Source organism: Pseudopodoces humilis, chromosome 5 (assembly GCF_049639895.1).
Source record: "Pseudopodoces humilis isolate 2021_Gansu_Grassland_sample_001 chromosome 5, ASM4963989v1, whole genome shotgun sequence".
Lineage (NCBI taxonomy): Eukaryota > Metazoa > Chordata > Aves > Passeriformes > Paridae > Pseudopodoces > Pseudopodoces humilis.
Genome location: NC_142204.1, coordinates 70,481,611 through 70,509,184, shown reverse-complemented (window position 1 = coordinate 70,509,184; position 27,574 = coordinate 70,481,611). Strand labels below are relative to the sequence as shown.

Genomic DNA, 27,574 nt, shown 5'->3' with positions numbered 1-27,574 from the left:
TGTCTCAGCACCTCCAGCTTTCCACTGCTGACCTGAACCTCTCCTCTTTCAGACTCATTGTGATCTCCATCACCCTTAGAGATGAGGAATCAGATCCCAGTAAACAACATGGGATCCACTCCAAGGCAGTTTTCATTGGGACTTTATGGCTTAACAGGCCAAGCAAGGCCTCATTCCACCCTTCCATTATTTTGTTGTACTGGTTTATCCACTGCCTCACAAGGAGAACTGGATCCAGGCGTCCTCAGTATTGGGATATCAGTTCATTGGCGTGTTTTTCCTCAGGCTTTTTGACAATGCTGTTGGTCTTGAAGCTGCCTCTCTGCAGCCTTTCCCTGAGTGATCTCCTCCTGCAGAGAACCCTCTGCCAAAGCCATGGAGAGGGAGGTGTTGGCTTGGCTGGGCTCCTGGCTCTGAGTGACAGGGAGGTCTGGTTTGCCCAGCCCCTCTCAGCAGAGACAGGGGCTGGGAAGTGCAGTGGACCTGTCTAACCCAAGGCTCCAGCTGAGAGTGGCTCTGCAGGGTGTTGTCACTCCAAGCCTCACGGTGTCCTTGGCAGCCTTGGAGGGTTTTTCTGATGGGCCCTGCTCTTGCCGTGTGTTGGTCTTTTCCCTCTGAGTTCACCTGAATTCTTCCTGTTGAGTTGCAAACTCTCCAGGTGGAGACAGGGATCCAGTTGAAGTGATAGACTTTGCTACTTCTCCTTGTGGAACAGAAGGGAACAAACCTGGACCATATTCCAACCTTCTGTTGATGCTCTGAATGCTCTGCTCCTGTCAGCTTGTGTGACCCTCATCCAAAACCACAGCAGTCTGCTTAATTTCAAATCAGATCTGGGGGATCCGTCCCAAAACACGTCCAAAAATGTGGCTCGTGCTCTGGAATTGTTCAAGAGAACCTTGGCAAACCAGTCCTGAATTGTGGGTAAGAGCCCAGAAAATTTTCATCCTGCTGACCTGAGGATATTTCCTTTTGATACAGAGCTTTGTAGTGTGTTCCCATGCCATTTCAGCCTGTATCCATCCTCCAGGACACCGTGTGTTTGCTGCCAGAGAGGGGACAGCACAGATATGTGCAAGCAGCACAGAAAGGCACGAATTTGTTCATTGATTGTACCACAGCAGTGCTGGATATTTCATCTCCTTGCATCCAGGGTCAGTGGCAACAAACAAATCAAAACATGCAGCAATAAATCCCCAAAAGGAGAGAGAAGGGGCACAGGCACCTGCAGAGTGTGCAGCAGCTCATCCTGAGCAGTACTGGGAATGAAATGGAGGGTGATGGGTGGGGCTGTCAGATTCAACTTGGTTAAAAAAAAATCCCTGTACAGGCTCGATTCTTGAGGGAGAAGTGTGGCTGGAGTCTGGACCTGGCTGTCCCTGTGCCCTCCTCCCTCTGGCCACTTAACCTCTGGTTCCTTATCTGGAGAAGAGAAACACCTCTTATTTATGTGCCTTTCAGCAGGGTCACTGAGATTGATTCCCTGGGGGGTTTTTTTGAAGCATTTTGAAAGCAAATGTTATCAAATCCTACTTCAAGTCTGTTGCTCCCCTCTAGTTTTTCTCACGGTGAAGAAATCTGATTTTCAGTCCTAGTTTGGGAGGGGTTTTCAGTGCAGCCTCAGGTGTTCCTTTTGGAGTCTCAGTTTCCTCATCCTTTTGGGCAGCCCTGAGAGCAAAGGAGCCAATTACATCCCACTCAGAAAGTTTTGGCTGCACAGGATGTTCAGGGTAAGGACACTGGAATACTGAGTTTCTAATTAGAAATTTGTGCACATCAGAACCCCTCAAGACTCATTAACAGACTTTCCTCAACTGGAATACGCCTTCAACAGCTCCTGCACGAGGGTCCCTGGGGAAAAATGCCATAAACATTTCCCCTCCTGGCTCCTAACCCTTCCTTCCTCCCTCCCAGTCAGGAATCCCAGGGGATTCCCAGTGCAGGGCTGAATCCAGTGATGTGGAAGGTGTGGAGGAAGCAGCTGGGCTGTGCAAGAGCTGGGGTAGAATGGGGCTGGGAGGCAGATTTGTGGGCAAAGCCACGCTGTTCCCTTCTCCTCCTCCAGTAAAAACCGTCAAGAGGAGCAGTAGTGGGCTGGGGGACAGGAGAAAACTGCCCAAAGGGTCACAGCACTGTATTTTTGTCTCTCCCATTTTGGGATTTTTCCTACAAGGGCTGATGCAGCTCCTCTTCCCCAGACCCCCATTTCCAGCCATCCGCAGCTCCCACCACCTGAGAGCTCCAGAGACAGCTCCCATCCGTCTTTTCCCAGCTGAGCTGGGCTGTCTGGGCCGAGGGCGGCGTGCCAGGGCTCGGGAATCGATTTCCACAGCTCTGCTGTCCTAACCTTACACTGAGAAACTCGAGTCCTCTGGGAGAGACAGACAGACCCACAGACGGCTGCGGGAGAGAGGGGGGAGGATGGATTGGCTTCTGTCCCGAGGAGAGGAGCTGATACAGAGCAGGTCACTGGAGCTTTTCATCTCCGTATCTTTACCCCGATCTTGTCCTCCCTCCCTTTCCCAGCTCTGCTCCCTCCCGGGCTCTGCTCAGGCCTCTTTAGGCGGCGATGAATCATTTACTCGGTGTAAATTGAAAATGTGGCTCTGGTGGCTGCGGGGGTCTCTGGGGGAGGGAGAGGGGCAGGGATGGAGCAGTGGGGACGGACCAGCCTGCAGAGCTGGCACTCGGTGCCTGCTGCAAGGTCACAGCAATGTCACCAGCCCGGACAGGGGCTGCAGAGAGGGCTGAGAGCAAAGAGAAGTTTCCTGCAACCCTGAAATGAATTCAGCAGCTTCCTCCTGTGTCAGATGCAGTGCTGTCCAAGGATAACACCCAAATCTGACCACTCTTCTAATCCCCTGGCAAGTTACTCCTGTCTCAGCCATATCCAAACTGTAACCTCCCCTTCTTCCTTCTTTCCCAGCTTCAGCTACTGAAAAACCCCTCCTTAAATCTAGATTGGATATTTGGAAGAAATTCTTCCATGTGAGGGTCAGGAGGCCCTGGCACAGGGTGCCCAGAGCAGCTGTGGCTGCCCCTGGATCCCTGGAAGTGTCCAAAGCCAGGCTGGACTGGGCTTGGAGCAGCCTGGGACAGAGGAAGGTGTCCCTGCCCATGGCTGGGGTGGAATAGATGATTTTGAGGGTCCCTTCCAACCCAAACCATTCTATTATTCTATGTAAGTTCACTGGTGCATCTGCATGTGGTCACCATGCAGATTTTCAGCCCTGCACAGCACCCCTGGGTTGTCTTTAACACCCCAGCTGCCATAAGAATGGAAATTTGGTGCAGAAAAGCAGCGTCCCTATAGAGAAGAGCAACATTTTATTGCAGGGACATCCCCTGCTGGGTGCAAAGAGACCTGTCCCAGGCTCTGCTGCGCTAGTGACACTCCTAGATTTTGGCTTTGCTGCCTCATTTCATCCCATGCAACATCCATCTAACTCCAAGAGGAATAGCTGAACACACACAAGCTGTCCTTAAGGAGGATGCACCCCCAGGCACCAGCCTCCTTCTGCTCTGGAATCTGCCCTTGCAGGCCTGGGGACTCCTTGGCTGGCAGGTCATTAATTGCAATCAGAGAGGGAAACAGTCCCATTTTCTGGGAGAACTTGTGATATTTCAAAACTTTTTTTTTTCCTCCAGCTCGCAGTGGCCAATTATTTTTTTAATAAGAAATGTTCTTGAAAGCTGTTCTGGAAGGGACTGATTCCATTTAGTAATTGGAGAATGATTCATTTAGACTTTGGAAGTCCTCGTTTTGGGGTTTGATTTCAGTTTTTAGCAAATTGCTTGAGATTTCAAAATAAAAAGTCATTCTGAAAGGAAGCATTAATTTTTTTATTTTTATTTTTCCATTAGAATGAAACATTTGAGCATCTGTGATTTCTTTCTCCCCCAGAAGTCTTTACCAGCCCTAGAGACTGAGCAAAGCAGTCAACAAGCGCTGTTGGTTTAGAGGAACTGACATTTGCTGCAGAGGGAAGAGGGATTGTTTAAGCATCTCCAGTCTGTCCTGCTTGGAGATATCGGAGCCAGGAGCTGGCTCTGCTCCCTGCACTCCTCTGCTCAGCTCTGAGGAGCTGCTTGTGTCCTCTGTGTGTCCTTCTGGCACCCAGAGCCTCCCCAGGGCACCCGAGCTGGCTCTGTTGGCTTTGCAGAGCACATGCCAGCAGATCCCGCTGCTCCTGAACCTTGGGAATAGGATCCAGTGGCCTCCTGAAGGCATCCTCACCCTATGGAAGAAGCAGTGACAAAAGACTCTCATTTCTGGGCCACAGCAGTCACCTTTCCTGGATCCCTTTGGCTCTGGGTAGGTCAGGGGATGCCCAAAATCTCCCACGTGGAATTCCTCAGGTGGAGCTGGTCTGGATTAACTGGATCCCTGCTGTTATGAGACACCTCAGAAGCCATAGGAGAATTTTTTGGTTTCCCAGCAAAAAAACCAGCCCCGTTCAGAGGGGACTGATGCCATTCTCTGGCAGCAGACACCCACCCCACTGTCTGAGGAGTGACCCTCCACATCCTCCTGCTCTCCACCTCCTCCCACTTGTGTGGACAACTCACACACTCCAAAACTACAGCTCTCCTTTCCAACATGGTATGAAGGGAAAAGCAGGCATTTAAACAAGCTGTTTTCTAGTGATCACTGTGGAGGGGGAGGGAGGTTTGTTATCCACACTCAGCCTCACTGCCAGACCAGGAGAAATAAAAGGGAAAAGTTCCAAAGTGCAGCTCGCGGTGTCTGGGCTCAGCAGGTAACCTGATGCGCCGCCTCTGGCAGAGCTCATTGATTTCCCTGGCTTTAACTTTCTTGGTCAAAGTCTTCTGAACCACCAGAGAGTCTCGGGTAACCCCAGCTGCCTACACAGGCTGCAATAAGACCTTTCTTGAAGGGTCTTTTTTTTGTTTGACTTTCTGCTGTCTGAAAGCCTGTGACTCTTTTCAGGCGGAGTTGTTTTGTTCTTTCTTCTTCCCTTTTTCCCTTGTTTTTGCTTCCCAGTCTTTTCCTCCAGCGCTGCTTCTGGAAGGGGCTGTGTGGGTCAGGCTTCAGGGACCCAGCAGGGCAGGAGGTTGGAATATCACACCCACTCCTGGGCTGCTCTGAGCTTTAACAGTGGGAAAAGAGGGATTTCCTGACTCTTGCAGGGGTTTGTGATCCTATAAACCCTCAGCTGCCCCTGCCTCGTACTCCCCATGCTGTTTTGTCCCAAGGTGCCACCTGGAGTCCCTCCAATCAGGCAGCAATTTGGAGGTGTTTTGCACTTGCCTAGAATGATGAAAAGTAATAGAACCAGGGAATATTCTGAGCTGGAAGGGACCCGTGTGAATCATCAAGGTCCAGCTCCTGGCCCTGCACAGAACAGCCCCAAAAACCACACCAGGTGCCTGAGAGCGCTGTCCAAACTTTTCTTGAGCTCTGGCAGGGTTGGTGCCATCACCACATTCCTGGGGAGCCTGTTGCAGTGCCTGACCACCCTCTGGGTCTCACTGTCATGGTTAGGGACATTTTTATAGGAAAATCTTTCCCTATCCTTCCCTGCCCCAACATTGTCCTGCCATGGGGCAGCTCTTGAAGCCTTCAGACATCTCTGAGTCCTGTCAAAGGTACCTGATAATTGTCCTAATCATCCTGAGGATGGAGCAGCCACATGGAGAACAGCTTCCAGCTCAAATCCTGTTTTTCCTTGGAAATCTGTGCCCATCTGGGCTGTGCCTCCCCATTGGAAAGGAGACTCAGAGCCAGTTGTTAAGTTCAATACCCTGGTGTGTCCGAGGTGTTTGTGGATATTTCTCACTGCAAAGGAGATTTCCAGTTCTGTGCTGCTGCATGATGGCAAGAAAAACATAAATGCTGTGAAAGAAAGTAATTCCAGGAAATCTGCAGCCTTTCATTTGGTTTGAAAGTCTCCCATCCTTTGTTTGGTAGTCAGTGGTGGCAAAGGAGTGAATGAGCTCTTGAGATGTCTTGGTTTGCCTCTGCCCATGTCACAGCTGGCCTGAGAACCCTTCCCACCTGACAGCAAGGGACAGTGGAGTCATCTTCCCAAAACCGGCCTTGGCACGGAGCAATTCCCACTTCCTCCCAGGCAGTTACGGAAACTGGAGCCGGTGTTTCGGAGGGAAGCGCAGCAGGGGGACATCAAAGCACCCTGTCCTGAGCCCAGGGAATCTCTAATCTGCCTGCTGAGGTACAGCTAAAGTACCCATCCTTTCACACCTTTGGAGCCGAGGAAATAGCCCCAAATGTGACAGCTCCGCAATGGCCTTTTGAAATGAGATCGGGGCTCTTAGCCCAGAGAGGAGGAGGAAATTCTCGGGACTGGGAGCGTGGCTATTGATGGTAATAAAGCCCCAGTGAATCAGAGGCTCCTGGGAATCCTGTTTCTCTACAGAAAACATTGAATAAACCCCTCTGAACCAGCCCTCTGAGCAGATCCCCAGTCCTGGAGAACCGACCCATGGCTGCATCCATTCCCTAAACGCCGTCGTGTCCCCTTTGGGGGCACTTTTCCTGCTCTGGTGAGCCGAGCAGTGCAGGGCAGAGCTGTGCCCTTCACAGGTTGATTATCTCGGTGGCTGTACCTGCCTGAGGCAACTCAGGGACAGCACTGGGCACTGTGGGCCGTAAGACGCAGGCGTGTGGTAAATGTGTTTTGATAACAACCTTTTCTTTGATTAGCTTATTTTGCTAGAGGGCAGTGGGGAAGGGTGGGAAGATAATTAGTTTGTGCAGTGGGTTCCAGCAGAAGCTTTCTCCTCCTGCAGCCCTGTGAGTTTGGTGTCCTACTTGGGATTCGTCTCCGTCACAGGAACATTGGCAGCTCAGGTTTAGCGTTGCAGAAAGTTCCAGCCCCTTCAGGGGAAGGTGTTTGGGTGAAATATCTACACATCCCACAGGAGACATTTAGGGAGGGAACAGGGATAGGGGGAAGCTGCATGGCCACCCCAAGCATTTTTTAAAATTTTAAGATTTAAAAATCTTAAAAATCAGGTGTGCACTGGAGCTGAGATGCAAAGTTACAGGGACTGTCACACGGAATGAGTATTCCTGGACTTGAATTGCAACATGGATGTTGGCAGAGCCAGCAGGGAGATTCAGACCTCAAGAAGCAGCAAAATAAGGAATAAAGAATAACAGATATATTGAGAATATAAGGAGACTTTGAATTATAAGTGTTTTTATGTACGCCAGGAATTCAATTCAGTGACCCATCCGTGCTGTGCTGCAACTGGGGAACCTCAGGTGTGAGATGTTCACCTGGGACAAGTATGGCAGAGTTTGCTTTTCTTCTGGAGGATAAGAAGGGGTCCTGAGGACGTCTCAGGTGACTTTCAAGCTCTGTATGTTGGCAACACAACAAAGCCTAACCCCAGTTTGGGATGTTCTCCCCTCTCAAATTCTCAGAACGGACAAAATTCCGTGGGTTTTGCAACGTGACCGCTCTCACTCCTCCCGTGAATTTTAAAGTCTTGCAATGCCCTAATTTGCAAAGGAGCAGGGCTAGGCTTTGCTGCAGGGCTGGGGCACTCAGCGAGTGTCAGGGAATATGGATGGTTCAGGGAGCTGTCTCAGTCGCTGGGCTGTTTGTAGGGAATCTCTCTCTTTTAGGGAATCTGTCTTGCTGTCAGGAGCTCCCCGGTGCCTCTGCAGCCAATGAGCTGCCAATGAGGGAAAATGGCACATGAAACAAGCCCTCCCCAGGGTGGGGGAACATCGCTGCCACTGCTGCTTCTGTGACATTTCATCAGCCTCCACCTGTGACAAGTCTCTGAAGGGAAAGGAGCGGGGGGGACCGGGGAGAAATTCCTGCTGAAGAAAAGAACAGCAAACCTTCTAAGGTGTCTTTATCCAGTCTCAGTCTCTCCATGGATCTGCACACACTCCTGCCCATAAATTCAGGCCATCAGGGAATAATTTGTGTGGGAAGAACCCTCTAAAATTCATCCTGTTCCACCCCCTGCCATGGGACACCTCCCACCATCCCAGGCTGCTCCAAGTCCTGTCCAACCTGGCCTTGGGCACTTCCAGGGATTCAGAGGAAGACACAGCTTCTGTGGGCACCCTCTGCCAGGGTCTCCCCACCCTCACAGCCAGGAATTCCTTCCCAGTATCCTCTGTTGCACATTCCCACATTCAGTGACCTGCCACCCAATCTGCCTGGGCCATCAGCACAACCCTTAGCTCTCCCCATTACTCCCACATCCCCCTGCACTCCATCCCCCACGCAGAGGTGCAGATGTTTTCCCCTTTGACTTCTGTAGCAGGGAGATTTTTTTTAATTTTTTTTTTTAAATTTTTGGATACTTTTGTATACAAGAATTGGGTATTTTTGGAACAGTCTCCACAGGGCAATGGTCACAGCATGAAGCCTGCCAGAGTTAGGAAGAGTTTGGGCAACACTCTGAGGCACAGGGTGGGATTTTTGGGGTGTTCTGTGTAGGGCCAGGTGTTGGACTGGATGATCCCTGTGGGTCCCTTCCAGCTCAGGATTGTCATCCAAGCAGAACTGTGGTCCTGGAGGGAGGTTCTGAGTTCACAGGAGCTTCTGAACTTGATTCTCTCATCCTGCTGTGGGGCTTTATCTTTTGGGGGATCCTCCTTACAGTCTTCCTAACCCCCAGCAGCATCTGCATTTCTTCATTGTCCCATCCTCTTGAGCATCTTCTCTTCCATTGTTTTCCACTTCAGATATGGATGCAAGAAACCAGGATATTAAAAAAATAAAACTGGTTTTCTTGCCATCCTCTGCAGGAAAAACCAAATTCCCAGTAAAGGACAGAGGTAGTGGCTGTGAATTTCTCCTGCCACTGGCAGTGGGCTTTCTTGTGTGCTGTAGGGACATGGGGCAGCCCCACAGCAAACAGCTTTGCAAGGAAGCATCCACCACTCCCTGGTAATGGAAGGAACAGCAGGTTTCTTTTCATTTCCCTCCAACATCTTCCCTGCCTGGGAAGTTACACCAGCAATTAGCATGTCTTTTTGCTGGTTGTCTTGTGGCCAAAAATAAAGAGAAAGCTGAGGAAAAGTTGAGATAAAATAATGAAGAGGGGAGGAAATGCTGAAAGCATGAAAGCAAGGAATGTCTGCTGGGACAGAGTGGAGGAGCTGGAGGATGATTCTCCCTAACCTGGATAAAGGGATTTGAGAGGTCAGGGAAGTGGGAATTGCTGTGGGCTGAGGGACTGAGTCACTGTTGTAGGACAAGATCTGGGACAGGTTCTGGCTGGAGAAAACACGTCCTGGACCCCTTGGTACATTTAGGAAGGAACGTCAGCATGATCCACTGGTTACAGGATTTTCCTTAGGCGAGAGAGAACAGAATTAATTTCCTTGCTCTGCCGTAGTACCTGGCATGATTTTGGACAAATTGCTTAGGATGGGATTTATCTCATCTGCTCCTAGGTTTCCTGTCTCTGCAGACAGTGAAGACAAGGACTTTTTCTGAACACATTCCTCCTAACCCCGGGGTGTTGAAGGCAGTGGAATGCATTGCCCCCTGGAAGTGCCAGTTTCTTTTAGCAGCTACTGAGGAACCTTAAACGACCATATCAAACAATGCCTGACTTAAAGTGACTCCAGTCCTTAAATTCCCTGTGTTTTAGGCCCTTGTTTGTAGGACAGGAATAACAGTTCCTCACCTCATGAATGGGTGTGGGATCCTAAGGCTTAAAGTATTTTGGACAATGGGTGGATTGCAGAAGTAGCTGGATGTGATGACTACAGTAAAACATATATATATATAAAGTATGTATAAAGCATATATAAAGCACAAAAATAATAATTTCATCTCACAAGTGGCTGAGCAGGCTTTGAGTTTGTTTAATTAGAGCAGAAGGAGCCTTGGCAGACGTGAAAAGATGCAAGCACACGTGCAATTCCTTGGTTATCCCAATGCACACGCTTCTGTTAGATCAGGGGTGGCACCAGAAGGGTTAAGGCAGACAGGGGTGAAGCAAACCCTCCCCATGCCTTGCTTCTCCCTCCCATATCTCATTCCCAATGCCTCCTGCCCCTCTGCCCCAGGCAGTGGAGGAGATCTACATTTTAATTGAGACATGAAGAAAATAATCTCAATCTAACTCAATCTAACTTCCCATGCCTGGAAGGCTTCTCTCTTGGTAGCTTGGTGCATATTTTGAGGTGAGGGTGGGTTAAAGCCCCATCTAACCTGACCTTGGGTGTTCCCAGGGATCCAGGAGAAGCTACAGCTTCTCTGAGCAGCCTCTGCCGGCATTTTACCACTCTCATTGTAAAAAAAAATAAAATATCTTATATCTCATCTAAACTGACCCTCCTTCAGTTTAAAACCAGCATTAATGAGGGCCCTGCATTAATGGGACCCCTGTATTAATGAGTCCCCCTTATTAAGAATCCCCACTCTCATGGCTCAGAGCTGAGGTGAGGAGATGACGGCAACAAAACCAAACTCCTTTTGTCTTTCAGACCCAACTCCCCCCCACAAAGAGGTTTTGTCTGCAGATTTTCTCAGCTGTAGCTGAGGGACAGGAGCCCCTGTGGCTCCCCAGGAGCTGGGAACAGGCAGCCAGACACGTCCTGCCCCCAGCAGCAGCTTGGAAGGGATGCCAGCCCTGCCAGGGAGCACTGGGTTATTTTGTGCAGGACAAGAGGGCAGGATTTCAGTTCAGATAACACTTGGCTGCTTTGTCTGCTCCCAGTCTCTCAGAGCTTGCCTGGCCTGATACGGTGTTTTCAAAGCAGATAACAGATGTGGCAGGGCCAGAGGTGGCTTTTCTGCAGGTGGCCCTGGCCCTTTCCCACCCAGCACCTCTGAGGAGGCAGCCAGTTAATAACAGGAGGAGGATGATGATGTTGGGATTCTTGCCGAGAGCTTTAGCTCTTCTCAGGCAGAAGAGAGAATACAAACATGGATACAAGCAAATCAGCCTGATCCTTTCCTCATCCTCACCCAGCCCCAGCCCTGCAAACAAGCTCACAAATGACTTTCAGTGTATGATTAGCCAAGAAAGCAGAAATAAATTTTCCATCTTGAGGCTATTGCCTCATAAAATTTATTTCCAGGAATGGTTCTGAATTTTGCAGTATCTCTGGGCAGGGTCTCAGTGTACCTGGACATGACAGTGATCTTCTGTGTGGGGAGTTATTTTTTACCAGAATTGTAAGTCTTTGTTCTCTGTTCCCCTCTCTGCTTTTAAGGACAAAAGAAAAAAAAATCCTGACCTGAAGAATTCCCTCCTGGCTTTATCTGATAGAAGATAATGGAAATACAGAATCCTAGGATGGTCTGGGGGGAAAGGGACCTAAAAGATTATTCCCATCCTTTGCCATGGGCAGGGATACCTCCCACTATCCCAGGGTGCTCCAAGCCCATCCAGCCTGGCCTTGGACACTTCCAGGGATCCAGAGGCATCTGGATTAGGATCAGAAAGGGCTGATGAGAAAGGAAGGAGAGTGGACCCACAGCATAAACTCATCTGTCCAATTGACAAAATATCATTTGATGGCCTCTTGAGCTGTTGAGGAGCACATCAGTCCCATTATTGAGTGTTATACTTAATCTGCTATTGATTGGGGTGAGCTGCAGAGCACAGCCTTCCCCACTTCCCCCATTCCCAAATTAAAAAATAAGAGGAGAAGTAAATGCTTTGACTTACTCATTCTGCCTGGATATTTAGGGAATTTACTGCTAATAGGAAAAAAATCCAAAAAACCCAGCCCTTAAGCGTGAAAACATGAGTAGAATGAATTATAGCAAAATCAATTAATACTAACAGTATCTATTAAATATTGCACTCTGGAGCTTTGCAGGAGTACATTGCTGCTCTGATATGATCATGACATCATTAACATAATATAAAGAATCAAAAAATCAATAGCCTGCTGGAGCCCAAAATTAAGGCCAAGCAGTGTTATAGCATATCTTTAAATATCTGAAATAGCAACTTGTCTCTGTCATGTACAACCCATTTGCAGATGAAACATCTCTCCCAAAGTGGAGGGGAATTTGTTGGCCTGCCTGTCACTCCTGCAGCTGCCCCTTTGGGATACTCGACACGAAGTTATCTCGCATTTTACAACACAAACGGAGCAGGAAAACTGATCAGGGTTACATTGGCAGAACCCTGGAGTGGAAAATCTGATCAGGGTTTCATTGGTGTAACCCTGGAGGGGTCCAGAGCAGGCCCAGGGTCACTGCACAGATGGACAGACTGACAGATCTCTGTAGGGTGGGAACATGGACTGTGTCTTCTCCTGCTGACTTGGTTTGTGTTTTACAGAGTAAGTGTTGAGGAGGTTCTTCTCCCTGGTTTACCAAGTTAGGACACTCCAACTCTTCTATTGGCATTGGGAAAAAAACCAAAACAGCACAAACAGAGACAGGAGAGGCCTTCAGGTGGGCTGGAAGAGATGTTTGGGCAAGAAGAGACTGACATGGGTCTACCAGAATCATAAAAGGGTTTGGGTTAGAAGGGACTTCAAAGACCATCTCATTCCAAACCCCCTCTCATGGGCAGGGACTCCTTCCACTATCCCAGGGTGCTCCAAGGCCAGGCTGGACAGAGCTTGGACACTTCCAGGGATCCAAGGGCAGCCACAGCTGCTCTGGGCACCCTGTGCTGGGGCCTGCCCACCCTCACAATGAAGAATTTTTTCTTCATATCCAATCTAAATCTGCCCTCTGTCAGTTCGAAGCCATTAGCTGGTGGCAGGAGAACATCTCTGCGTGTTTCTGAGGGCAGTCAGAGAGACTCCAGTGGGAGGAATCCTGTGGTGCTGGGCCATATAACATGTATTTATAGCAGGAATTAAAACAACTCCATGGAATATTATTAGGCACTGGAAGACAGTTCCTAATGCTACAAATTTATTAGGATGGAGTTTGGCTTGGGCCAGCTATCGCTCCTTCAAAAAATTCCTGGACATGTTTGGGAATTAAATGGGCCAGGGAGGGTTTCCACAAAGTGTTTTGGAAGTTAATAGAGTTCAATAACGTGGCTGTGACCAGACCATGTCATTTGGCCCTGGGATTAGAGGATATTTCCTGGTATTGTTCAATGCACTAATGGGATGTTGCTCCCAATTGCAGGGGGACAGTAGGAGGAAAATCCTGGAGGAAAGACAGATGCTGCTGAGATAACGGGCTAAAAATCAACGTTTTTATGGAGGCATTTTCCCAAATGCAAAGCCAGGAACAGAGAAAACAGTGCATTAGTTAAGAAAACAGAGTGGAAGAAGTTTGGAAGGAATAAGGAAACCTTTTCAAAGAGTGGGAGCTGATAGAGGAAGGAAGATATTTGTTGCCAGTTAAATAAAAATTAGGCAAGGAAGAGGTTTTTAAAGGTTGAAACGCATTGTCTAAAGGTGAAGTCATAACATGCCTTTATCCTTGGAAGGTGATTGGATTAGAACTTGATAAAATTCAGGTTAAAGCATCAAAAATCAATGCCAATGAATGTCCCTTTTAATCGAGGCACACGAGAATAGGCAATCAGACAGAATTAAATATATACTTGCTCCTGTGCAGAGTCTGCTTTAAATGAAGATGCTAATGGGATACACAGCCTGAAACCTCGATAAAGGGAAGCTCATTTATGGCATAAATCACCCAAGAACAATAGAGGAGGCCAAAATGATAAAGGAAGGGCTTTCATGTTAAAGAAAAGGTAAAACCAAAGAAGGAAAATAAGGTCAATGTGTGCACAAGTGACAAGGTGTCCCCAGGGAAGGGCACGGTGTTAGGGCTGGTTTATTGACCACTTGAAGGCAGTGACAGTGACAGTGACACGCTGAGAGAAATGCAAAAGGTTGGGAGGGCAGGGAATGTGGTAATGAGAGACTTCAAGTGGCCTCGTATGCACCGAGCAAATGTCACAACACTCGGAGCTCCTACCTGTAAACCCAGGAAAGGAGACACAAATCTGGATTTACTCTTGATTTACTCCCAGGATGTGCTGCAGGACACAGATATTCAGTGCCTTGCTCTCAAAGATTGACCACGTGCTGCTCAAATTCAGTGTTCTGTGAGGCAGAATATAGTAAATAAATAAAAATTACGGTGGAGTTCAAAATGGAAACAACATAAAATTGAGTAGCTTGATAAAAGGAGCAGATAGGGTTAAAAAAAAGGTGCAGTGACTCACAGTGTCCCACATGAAAACATCATGTAAGAGGCTTGTGAAGTTATATGACCTATGAAAAAAGACCTAAAGATAGTAAAAGTGAATGAAATAAAGAATTAAAATACCTACTTAAATGGCAAAGTCAAGAGACATTATTTAAAATTAGAAGTTGCACTCAATGGAAGAAAAAAAAGAATAAAAAGATCACTAATTCTGGGGTGTGAATTGCAAAACAATCATCAGGCAGCCCACATAGGAAACACATTGCTAACCTCATAAAAATAACTGATTGAAACTTAACGAGGTTCCCCTGGAAGTTTACTTTCCAAAGGGCACAGGCTGTCTGAAGTGGCTGCTGCTGAGGGCTCAGCAAAAATTTGTTTTTACAGCATAGAAGTGATGTTCCCTGCAAGATCTTGGGAAACTCTGGTGTGAAATTGCCACGTTTTTAAATCTGCTCTATACCTCATTGCCTATTCTGGACTTGATGGAAGAATGAAAGGTGGAAAACATATATATATATATATATATATATTTAAATCAAACTCCTGAAAGGTCCAAGAGCTGGAATTTGAAACTATGAAATTTGAATCCAGGCTGCCCCATCCCTGGAAGTGTTCCAGGCCAGGTTGGATGGAGTTTGGAGCTACCTGGGGTACTGGAAGGCACTCATGGCAGAGGGATTGGAATTAGATCATCTTTAATATCCCTTCCAAGCCACCATTCTGGGAATCTATGATTCCATGGAATATTTTTTTTTCCCCAATAATTTGGTTGAGCTGTGATTAAGAATAGATGAATAAAAAAAGCACATGACACGCTGGGGGAGGACGGTGGGTGTCACGAGTCAATTATTGCTCTTTAAATAAATCAAAGTCCATGTGATAGGGATGATGTGGTTAATACAAAGGAATTTATACTTTTCCCATAGCTAGGAACCTCAACAATGCTGTCATGGGACAGGAAGATGAGTCCTCTGATAGATCAGCAACCAGTTCAAAGGTGGGAAATAAAGACCATGAATAAAGGGTTGTGATGGAGGGAGGGAGTATCTGGGAGGGTCCCATGGGAATGTCTGCTGAGGGTGTTTGGTGTATTTATAAATGAGCTAAAAATGGGTGAAGAATGAAGTAGAAAAGGTAATTGGTGCTAGAGAGAGTTTTTCAGGATTGTCAGAGGTACACAGGGAGAGATTGTGTGACTTGGCAATTTTCATCTTAAAAGAGAGATGACTGAGAGGGCCACAATAGATCCAGACAATCAGGAGTGCAGTGAAGAAAGCGAAGAGGGGATGATTACTGCCCATTTCTCATAACACAAGATCTGGGGAACTTTATATGAGATTATTAAGCGGAATATTAAAACAAACAGAAGAAAAGACATTTTCATACAGTGCATCATTCATCTGTGCAGCACTGAGAGGCACATTATGGAGGCCAGCAACACAACTGGCTGGAAAGCAATTAGACAAATTAATGAAAGAAAGATCTGTTGAGAGCTGTTCAATACAATGACATCAGTGCAGGCTCCAGGGCAGGCAGTCCCTTGCCAGCACTGGCTGGAAGCTGGGAGCTTAAACCAGGAGAATTTTCACTTTATTAGCTTTGTTTTGTCGTTTTTTTCTGCCATTGGAGTTGGAGAATGAATGAATGACTCTATGGATGTTGGGCTGAGCCCTTGCAGCCATTTCTACGTTTCTGCATTTTCAAGAGCCTCTCAAACATAATTTTGCACATGAAAACCCCCTGATCTGTGTCCTTGCTAGTCCAGCTCCCCAGCACTGACCCAGAGCTGCTGATGTAGAGCCTGATGAGCCCCTTGGCCATGCCCATCCAGCCAGGATGAGTCTGGACCCCCTTTGCAGACATGGAAACACCAAACTGCTCTTCCCCCTGCCCAACACTCCTTGGAGGTGGCCCTGGCTCTGCTGTTGTCAGGACTGGCTGCTCTGACTCTTTGGGGTGCTGTTTGGCCATTTCCCTGCTGCCTGGAGCAGGGGCTTCTCTCCCGTTCAGCCACCCCATGGTCCTGCTCCCAAGCTCCCTCTCAGCTGTGGATTTTGTTGGCTCACAGTCCACACTGAATTGTGTTTGATTAGCTCAGTAAATCCAGGAAGGGGAAGCCAAGATTGTTGCAGAAGCCTTTCAGCAGCAGCAGCGGGGAGCCCAAATCCCCATTAAAATGTGTGCTTGGCTCATCTCGAATCTCTCATTTTTGCTGTCTCACTCCATCCCCTCCTTTGTTTTCCTGCCTTTAATTGCAGTTGATGAAGTTTGGATCAGTGCTGTCATGCTGGTTTTTTTATGAAGTGGTCTTTTCCCTGCAGACCAGGCATCAGGATTCCTGGTTTCCATCTAAAACTCAAGGTTCGATGGGCAAGGGATGTTTCTCCTGTGGAGCTCAGGTTCTACATCCTGAAAAAAAAAAAAAAGGTGACTCAAAAGTTTTGCTCTCCCCACAGCATACAGGGAGGGCATGTGCTGGATTTATGGATTTCCTTTGGGTGTGTGATGGGGGATGCTTTAAGGACAGATTTTGAAAGACAACTTTATCCGCTCATCTAAACGATTCCAGCGTGAGGTGTGTCAATGTCACAGCCACCAGCTGGTCTAAAATTCAACCTGCCAGTCACTGTGACAAGGTCGTGAGAGATAGGAGGGTGGAGAAATCCCTGAGCTGAGCTGCAAGAAGTCTTCAGGGAATTACTGTGTGGATCTTGCTGGGGCTCAGACTCCATCACAGATTTGAGAAAACCCTGCACGCGGATGTCTTGTGAGATCTGTGCCCCCTGTGAGCTCTGGGATGAGCTGGTGGGAACCTGTTCTGGTCAGACTGGGAATAAAGGTAGTTATTTTAACAGGATCAGTCCCTTGTGCCAGAGAGGGATCTGACTTGCTGCTGCTGCTGCTGGCTCCTCTTCCCCAGCCACCTCCTGAGTGCTGAGGATCCCCTTTCCTTGCCTGTGGTAATTGCCAAACATCTGAGGGGGAGAGTAAGGAAAAGAATCTATGAAGCAAACACAAACTGGGATTGAGCTGTGTTTGAAGGGATGGAGGGAAGCTGCAAGGCAAAAAATGCCAACCTTGCAGCAGGATGGAAATAAACATCGACCACCTGAATCACCCAGCATCCCACAGACCCTCCTAGTGGCAGCACTGAATTTCCTCCCATGTCACAAGAAAAGCTCCTTAGAAGAGTTTCTCAGAATGCATCACGATTCTTGTTCCAGAGGAATGAGGTTATTAAATATCTTTAGAGCTCCCTGAGTCTCTCTCCTGCCTCCACCCAGGTCTGTGTATGTGTCACTGCAAACTGGCACTGTCACTTCTCAGGTGTAAGGATTTCTCTTCTGAATTTTGGGTCTTGGGCCTAGGGAAAGAATTAGGGCTGGAATTATTAGCCTGAGCCTGGCTGAGCATTCCAGTTCATCCCTGTCCTCCTTGTCAAGGCCATGGGCAGAAATCTCTAATTCTTTCCTTTAAACACCCATGAAATCAGAGGGAACGATTCAAGGTTGTTACAGAAACACAAAAAATAAAATTTGTTCCTCAGGGGCTATTTGAGACCAGAGAGTGGGATATTCCTGGGTGGGAATAGGGATTTGCTTCTCACAAAGTTCTGGTCCAATTGATGCTTCCTCAGAGCAGCTCCAACAAATCCCTCCATGGGTGCTGCACATGCTTTAATTAGATATTGAATCACTGACTAGAAATGAGACCCCACATAAATCTGAGGTCAGCATCTCCCACCTGCTGTGCCTGAGCTGGCTGCTTCAGTGCAGGCAGAAGGTCTGTACCTGCCCCTGACCTTCCTCTAATTATTTGGAATCCATATTATGGAACTTGCTGCACAAGGCAGCCAATGCCAGGTGTTAAATTAATAAGCTGAACCAGGTTTTCTGATCAGTGCTCTGGGCTGTTTGCCATTCCTTTTTCTCCTCAACATCTGACAAAATAACCCAGGGCTTTGGTCAAAAGTATTTTGTGATATTGGTAGCACTTTGGAAGTGTTGGATATTTTTCCTGCTGGAGAAGGAAAAAAGTGGGGAGAAACTGATCAAGTCAGGGAAAAAAGTAACCAGAAAGCCGATGTTGGGGGAGGACAGTGTGTAAAGGGGATCAGAAACATCTACAGGAGGTGCAGTGCTGGCAATTTAGTGCTGGTGATCTGGAAATATAAGGAGATAAAGTGCTGGAAAGATTTTAATCCAACACATTCAGCCATGGGATGAGCAAGGACAACTCCCCACCTACTACCCGTGATTCTGAATTAAAGTCTTATTTAATAGCAGACTGAGGAACTTATCATCATTGTGGCCAAAACATCTAAACCCACATGCTGGAGATAAACAATGAATGGATTGGGAGAGGGAATATCAGTGTGGGACAGGGATTCTGCAGAGTGGCTGGTTGGAAGTGAAGCTGTCACCTGAGACTGTCACCAGGGAAATCCCTGACATGGGCATTCATTTGCTTGTGGAGTACTTTTCATAATAGAAGAGGCAGTAACACATCAATAAGGCATCCAGGACAGGGGTGGAAAACATCCTGGAGGAGATGCCTGGAAAACATGGAGTGACTTGGGATGTCGGTCCCAGGTTCAGAATTTTGGGGTGAATAACTAAAAGGGGCCTAAGGAGCTGCTACAGGCAGAACTATTGGGCTGGACCTACTGTGTCACTGATTTGCTGATTTTGTGGGGAGGTTTTATGGCTGTGTTTGGGGTGGGAAGGCTCTGGTGTGCTCAGGGTGGTTTTTGGAATGGCTTGGCTGCCTCCTCCCTATGGAGGAAGGCCCTATCACTCTCACCCTGCAGGGTCTCCCATGGGGACCTTCCTTTTGGACTCAATGATCCCTGAGGGTCCCTTCCAGTCCAGGATTTTCTATGATTTTATGTTTTTATGCTGCTTCTGGCAGCAGCAGTTCAAGGTTGAACAGTTGGAGGCAGAGCAGCCTCCTCATGCACCTTATCCTCTGCTGCACAGAGATTTTTGGCATCAGGGCAGGGGGTAGAGGACAAAAATAATTCTTATCCTCACCTTGAGAACGTAACAGTTGATTGATGTCTCTAAAGTTCATGGATATCTCTGTTTTTCACATTCAGCACCTTCCTTTTGGTCACAGTGCCTGCTGTAAATGTGTTAAAAAGAGAAAACACAAAGATAACAGAATTTCTGCTGGAATGGACAGAGGGGAAGGTTCCCAGACCCAGCTAAAAGGCAGCAGGGAATAAACCAGATCTTCTGTCCGTCCATCCATCCATCCATCCATCCATCCATCCATCCATCCTCCATCCCTCTCTCTACCATCACACATATAATAATCCTGATGGCAGGAGACATCTATCTCCAGGCATCTCACCACTCCTTCCCTTCAGAACAGAAATCCATTCAGAACATGGAGAGTTATTGGTGTTGTGTGGATGCTCCAATAGATTTTTTATTGCACTTTCCATGCAGTTTGCAAACCCCCAGCCATCCCAAGGCTGCGTTTGCTTCATCAATTCTTGTGACTGCTTAATGCTGATGCTGTGGAGTTTGGCAGCCTCCATTAGGAATGGTTTTTCCCCATGATATTAACAGGCAGCGAAGCTTTGTGCTGATGGATAAAGCCCGGTGTAAAACCTGATTGGAATCAATCAGAGTAATTGTCTGGATGTGTGGTGGTTAATAGGAAACGTCCTGCATATTATTGGCTGGTTTATACAGCGCTAGGATTAACTTCTGCTGCCTTTCATGGCTCACATCCTCTCCCGAGCTGCTGGGGGAGGTGATGGATCTGTTGGGAGGCTCATGGAGCTGCAGTTTATATTTGTCCCAGTGATTATTCTGCTTTTCTGTCCGTGGCTACCAACTGGGCAAAGGGCAACTGTCAGCTTGTTCCATGAGTGATCCGAGCCCAGAGCAGGGCTTGGGGAGGCAGCAGGGAGCAGGGAGCAGGAGCAAGAGTGGAGCAGGAGCAAGAGTGGAGCAGAAGGCTCTATTAAGCAATGGCCATTAAACACAACCCTGAATCCACCCAGGCCAGCCTGGTGTTCCCATAGCTGTGCTGGGGTGGAAATACGAGGAGACACCCACCAGGAGCCTGCCATCCCTCAGGGTCAGGGTGCAGAGGCAGCCTGGGAGCTCTGAATGTGAGCAGGCACGGTCTGATCCAGCCAGGGACCACCACAACCACCCTGGAACAGGCTTCAGAGGCAACAAACACTGCGAGATGTCACCCACAGCCCAGCCTGATGAGACACTCCCTGATCAGACACTCGAGCTCAGCTGAACCTTCTGTGGCTGCAGGAAGCAAGTGGACCACAGCACCTGGCATGGTTACACATAAACTGGGAGCAGCTTTGTTTTCCAGCATCCTTTTCTTCTGTCAGGGGCTTAAAGCACATTTGGCTTCCTCGTGGAAGCATCTTACCAGTCCCCAGCTGCCTGGTAGCTGTGGGTGCAGCATCCTCTGACCTCCATCTGTACCCCCAAATTCTACTGAGGGTGTTGGAGAGGGACAGTGACCCAGAGAGGGCTCAGCTGGCCTCTGGGTGGGAGGCCTCAGCTTTCTCCCTGACACAAGGATTGGGCTTTTTTTTCCCCTCTGTTTTGGAGAATTTATCATTATTAGGGTTGATAAATCCCCACAAAGCACAGAGATACCACTTGCATTTCATGAGTAAGGGGCTGACTCTTGCCTGAGGCCAGGAGTAGTACCTTTAATTTAAATTCAGTGCTAGAAACTTCTGAATCCGTGGAAAGAGATGTTTCTTGCCAAAGAACAGGAGGAGGAGAGCAGGATTTGGCCAGGAGAGGCCAACTCCCTCAATGACCAGAGCCCTGGGTACCACCTGAAGGGCAGCAGGCTGGGATCCGAATGAAAGAACTTCCTGAGCACTCCCCTCTTCCCTCAGTGAGTTGAATACTATTGACCTTTAAGGCAAAATTGTATTTTGTACCTCTGGGAAGCAGTAACATTTCACAGAACTGCACTGGGGAATCAGGTAAACAATTGTTAACTCTCTCCAGCCCCATTTTGAGGCTGTCTCAGATGCGTGTGCAAACACAGCAAGGTTGAGAAGGTCTCTGAGCTCAGGAACCCCTGAGATGGAAGGGTCAGCTGGAGATCCTCTGTCCCTGACTCAGCCTGATGTCCCAATTTTGTGTGGTTATTCAGTTGAACCCACAGTCCTGGCACAGAAACATAAAATCCCAGAATGGCTTGGGTTGGAAGAGACCTCAAAGATCACCCAGTTCCCACCCTGTGCCACGGGCAGGGACACCTCCCACAGACCAGGTTGTGACCAAAATTGGCTCAACATTGTTATTTTGGCATTTCTGAGGTCCACACAGGTTTTGGGAAAGAGGTCTGGGTTTTCATGGCTGAGGATGTGGTTTTTTTGGGAGTCAGGTCATAAGAAACCATTTATGAACCTATGCTGTGGTATCTCTGACAGCAGGGGACAAATCTGCTGTTTGTATCACTGCTATTAAATAAAGCCTTTCTGGCTTTGAATTAATTATCCAGCTGTGCTTGGAAGTTGCTTCACCCAACAGCTTTGACAGTCCAGAGGCTTTGACCAAGTCCTGCCCTTGGACAGTGTCTGGGATCCCAGTCCACCAAAGGCACATGGATATTTTGCTATCAGGGTGGAACTGGCTGGTGCTGGCTGTGAACTCCACCAAGCCTCAGTGTGCTTTGCACAGGAGCTTCTAAACCTGTTGGATACTGGGATCCATTCCTGTGGGGAAGAAAAAAAAAAACCCCAAAAATCAGCCAAACCCAAAGAGAATTAAAAAGTGAGGCCTTTCCCGTTGAGCCAGTGCTCCCCACTGTGAGCACTGCAGGTTGGGCAGCCACGGGTAGTGAGAGGGCTCTGAGCTGCTCGAGCCTTGGCAGGAGCCACAATCCCAGGACAAAGTCAACACCTAGGGTGGAAAATTAAATCAATGAAGCAGCAGGAGCCAGAAAGCAAACTATGAACCGGCAGCAGAGCCGGCTTCCAAATTGAAATGTGTTTGCTGGGGATTGTCCATTGGCTTGGGGAGTTATTATTTCCATTTCTCTAGTTATGAATTAATTTCTAGAGGACTTAATCATCCCCTCCCTTTTCCCCTCCACAACCCCCTCTTCCCTTCTCCTTCTAATTTTCCACTTGACTGGGGATCCTCTGACAGTGAAAATTCAGGCTTAGAGGAGGTCCACGCAAGCTGCTCCATTAGTCTGGATAATCTCATTGGAACCAGTGGCTTGAATAATAACACCTTCACCTCCTGCACAGCACCTGATTCCAATGGCACTTAACACCCCTGGCTGGAGGGATGGATACACAGGAGAAGGGGAAGGGGCAGGGGCAGGCAGAGCCTGCACTGAGCACCCTTTGTCCCCTGGATCTGCCAGTCTACCAAGGACACTTCTGAAGCTTGAGATAAAAGCCTTCTCCACTGCTGGGTCATCGTGTTGGAAAGACCTCAAAGATTCTCAGACTCAGATTTTGTCTTAAAACCCCCCTGCCCACTAAACCATAGAGCCAAGTGCCACATCCACTAATTTTTTGAACATTTCCAAGGATGGTGACTCCACCACTTTCTTGGGATGCCTGTTCCAATGCTTAATTACTCTTTCAATGAAGAAACTTTTCCTAAAATCCAACCTGAATCTCCCCTGGCACAACTTGAGGCCATTTACTTTTGTTCTATGCTAATTACCCGTAAGGAGAGACCAAAAACTGGGAGGTGCAACTAAAAACCTGAGTTCTGCCACCAACCCATAAAATGGATGATTTGAATCCAGGATTCTGGATTGGATGTTGATCCTGAAGGACTTCCAGCAGGACATTTTTTCCCTTCAAGTGCATTGTTGGACTCCTATCCATCACAAATTATCATGCTGGGAGAAGAGGTCTCGTATAGGTGGATGAGGGACAACATCATGAAACTCCATTTGAATTCCTACCTCCTTCAGCATTCCCAGCCTTTTCCAACCACCAACCCACACTGGATCCCTCTCACTGCCTCGGCCAGAAGGAATAACCTTTTCCCATATTCAGTCCCATCATATCCCCCAGCTGGCCCACCCAGCATTCCCAGACGTGCCCAGAGAGCAGCATCAAGCACGAGTTGTGTCCAGGAACCACGAGTTTTTAAAGGGCAGGGAACTAAGAAATGAGCCCGGGAGATGGACACCTGAAGTGTGTAACGGATGGCTCCATCGCCGTGCATCCGACAGCCCAGCCTGCTGGAGGTCACCCACAGCACCAGGGCGATTTCTCAGTGCTTAACCCACCCCTTCCAGCCATGCACAGAGCGGGGGAAATCCATACATCACCTGCTGACAGCGTTTTCCTTGCAGCTGGAGCGTGAGCTGGGATTCCTGGTGCAGCCTCGGGTCAGTGAGTGCTTCCCAGAGCCTCACGGTGCGAGGTGGGGTGTGCCAGACCTGATTGTTTAGGAGAATTACTCCTAAAATAATAATAGTAATAGTAATAGTAATAGTAATAGTAATAGTAGTAGTAGTAGTAGTAGTAGTCATAGTAATAATAATAATGATGATAATAATAATAATAATAATAATAATAATAAATTTTAAATATTAATTTTTGAAACAATAATTTAAAAATAACGATTTTAAAAAATAATAATAACAATAATAATAATAATAATAATTCCTTTTGGCTGTATGTTTAAACTACCAGAGGGATGAATCAGGGATTGTTTTTAGGGTGTTTTGGAGCCCAGGTCCTTTTGTTTCTTATGGCTTGGCTCTCGATGGATCCTCCCTTCACTCCAAACCTCTCTGCAGAGCCAGCTCGACAGGAGGCTTAAGAAGAGAGAAACTCAACTTTTACTTTGACTTTTTGGCTAGAGCAGCTTTGGGCAGAGAAAGGCAATGAGATTAAAATTAAAATCCTTCTTGCTCAATTTTTCCTCTTATTCTGTCCCCCAAATTCTCTTTCCTAGAAGGAGCTGGGCTGTGAAAGGCAGAATGTTTTGTTGTTGCTTTTGTCAGAGTTGGGGTGAAATGCTGATTTAAGTAGCTGGGAAGCTCCAGCTCTGATCCAAAGCCTGTGCACTGATCACGTGAGGATCTGAAAACTGCCATGGAAACAGAGCTTCTCCTTTATTTCTGATCTCTGTTCACCTGTTGAAAGCTGTTCATCCAGCTCAGCCTGGGCTTTTTCTTTCCTTCAAGGAAACAAATAGCTTAGGGATGGATCCAGAGCTTCAGGCATGGTCTGAGTGGGGTTGGTGGAGCTTCATGGTGCCTTTTTCAGGTAGAAAATCCCATCCCATTGATTTCACACCCCACAGGGAAAGCCAAGCCTGGGCTGAGAGGTTCCTTGGTTTATTTTTCCCAGTTCCCTGCACAATCTCCTCTCCTACCAGAGCCGTGGAATTGCTGGAGATGCCCATGCCAGGTCTGTGTGGCAGTGGGGACTCAGCGCAATTCCCTCTGTGCTATCCTGAGGTTTTTATGGCTGCAAATTGCAGAAATTTTGCTTTTCCTGCAGAAAAGTCTTGGTCCAGAGGGAGGAATTGTCTCTGCCGGGAGCAAATATTGGAGTTACAGAACCCATCACTGTAGGGTCTGCTGCTGGGGGACACGGGCAGAGGGATGGATGGATGGATGGATGGATGATGGATGGATGGATGGATGGATGATGGATGGATGGATGATGGATGGATGGATGATGGATGGATGGATGGATGGATGGATGGATGGATGGATGGATGGATGGATGGATGGATGGATGGATGGATGGATGGATGATGGATGGATGGATGGATGGATGGATGGATGGATGGATGGATGGATGATGGATGGATGATGGATGGATGATGGATGGATGGATGGATGGATGATGGATGGATGGATGGATGGATGGATGGATGGATGGATGGATGGATGGATGGATGATGGATGGATGGATGATGGATGGATGGATGATGGATGGATGGATGATGGATGGATGGATGGATGATGGATGGATGGATGGATGGATGGATGGATGGATGGATGATGGATGGATGGATGGATGGATGGATGGATGGATGGATGGATGGATGGATGGATGATGGATGGATGGATGATGGATGATGGATGGATGATGGATGGATGGATGGATGATGGATGGATGGATGGATGGATGGATGATGGATGGATGATGGATGGATGGATGGATGGATGGATGGATGGATGGATGGATGGATGGATGGATGGATGGATGGATGGATGGATGGATGATGGATGGATGGATGATGGATGGATGGATGATGGATGATGGATGATGGATGGATGGATGGATGGATGGATGATGGATGGATGGATGGATGATGGATGGATGGATGGATGGATGGATGGATGGATGGATGGATAAGGAGGAGGAAAGGAACTTATCAGCAGTGTGAAAATAGAGATAATGATGAAGATCAAAATGAGCAGTGGTGGATTGTGAGAATCTGGTTTGAGAAACTCTGTGGGATCCCCTCTGCCTTGAACCTTTCTGGTTAAAACTGCTCAAAAGGTTTCCAGGGGTGGGGGATTTGGATGAGGAGTGTTCAGGCCTGATCAGTCCATCCTGTGAGAATATTTTCCCCTTTCTGTGCTCCCCCAAGGCAGGACAGCAGAGGCTGACAGCAAAAGAGCAAGTGAGTGAGGTGCTGGCTGAGCCTGGCAGGGATTCGGTGTCTGTGTGAGTGGGGACTCCTTACAGCGCACTTCCCACAGCTCCCTGACCTTCTGGAAAACCTCCTGAACACAGATCCTCACTTGCCTTTTAGGAGACAAGGCTGAAGTGGCACCAAACCTTGCACCTGGAGGAATTCCAGGTGTCTCTGCAGCCTTGAGGGAGCCTCAGCACCACTGATCAGCTCCAATCACCGAGCAGGACACCCCAAATTTGACCTTTCTGAAGGCAAGGGCACCTCCCATCATCTTCACCAGCAGATGTTTGGCATTTGGACTATAGAGACAGGGAAATCACCAAATTAATTTCTATGGAGTTACTCAAGAGAAGCTCCCACAGAGAATTTGAGGATGATGATCTGAATCAGGCCAGGAACAAAGAACTTCAGCCCCTTTGAACAGATTATTTGCATCAGCCCTTGCAGAGGAGAGCATGTAGGAGCACGGGAGAGTGTAGGTGTTATCTACCCAGGTTCTGGGGAAGACACTCACAAATATTATTAGGATGAATAGGAAGCACCATGATAGGATGCTCTCTGGGAAAAGTAATTTTGTTCATTAATTGCTTGCCTTATCTAGCAACCTCGTTCCCTTTCTCTCGCTTTCTTCTTCTTCTAATTTTCTTTAAAACAACTCTAAGTGAATTCAGTGCAGGGAAAGTTATTTTGCTGCCTCCTCAGAGACAGGAGCTTGTATTACTCAGGTAGCCTTCAGCTGAGCCTTCAGGGGTTTTTCCATCTTCATTTGAAACTCAGCCTTTCATGGGCAGATGGCAAAATGCAGATTCCAGGCAGATTCCTGTGATTCCTTTCTTGTGGATCACCTCAGTGCCGTGGACTGACCGCAGTTCTCATGCCTTTGGCTCGAGTTCTGCCTCCTGCTTGTGATTTTTGTGCTCTGAGATTCTCCTCCTGCTTTAAGCTACTGGGCTCGTGTTGTGCCTGCTAAGTTCAGCAGCAAAAGGACCTGAAGGGCTGTGATTGAAGGGGCAGCAAAGCAGAGACCCTGCAGCTTCAGAGATGTCCTTTCCTTGTGGCTTTGACCCTTTCAGGAGGGTGGGAAGGGTCAGAGGATGGAGGCAGGAGATCCCCATCCTCCCAGATGTCACAGACAGGTGCTGGCTGTTTTCAGGCTTTCTGCAGCAGGAAGTGATGTAGGAATGGATTTTAGGAAGGAATTCTTGGCTGTGAGGGCGGGCAGGCCCTGGCACAGGGTGCCCTGAGAAGCTGTGGCTGCCCCTGGATCCCTGGAAGGCTGGGTGAGGTTTGGAGCAATCTGGTGTGGTGGAAGGGCTCCTGCCGATGGCAGGGGGTTGGACTGGATGATCTATAATGTCCCTTCCAACCCAAACCATCCCATGCGTCCATGATCCTGCGATTCACAGATGAACTCCTTCTTCCCATAACAACCAGCTGAAGAGCGGATTTCAACATCCCCTTCCACAGATCCCCCTCCCTCATTCCCACACCCTCCTTCCCCCCCACCCCGTGCCAGCAAACCATTCCCAATCCTTCATTGGACAAAGGGTCCGAGTTTCCAGGGATTTGCATGTGAAATGCTCCCGTCCATCTCGGGCTCCAGTGAGCCGCCCTGCAGAGGCACACACGCGTGTCCACCATCCCTGGCTGCCCCCCAGCCATGCCTGAGCTGGGATGGTCCTCGGGGCCACCCCTGAACCTCTGGCCAGCCCCAGGGCTCGGGAGCAGGTTACATTTGATGCTCCAACCCCGCCTCTCCCAGGCAAGATTAGCAGGGCCGAGACAATCCGTAAGCTCTGGAAACTTGGGGAGGGGGGCTCG

At 48.1% G+C, this 27,574-nt stretch overlaps 1 protein-coding gene across 1 annotated transcript in view; it reads left to right on the top strand.

Annotated features, from left to right (window-relative positions):
- The window catches only part of PLXNA4 (plexin A4), a 423,238-nt gene that overhangs the window by 274,016 nt on the left and 121,648 nt on the right, over positions 1-27,574 (top strand). The window lies entirely within an intron of this gene.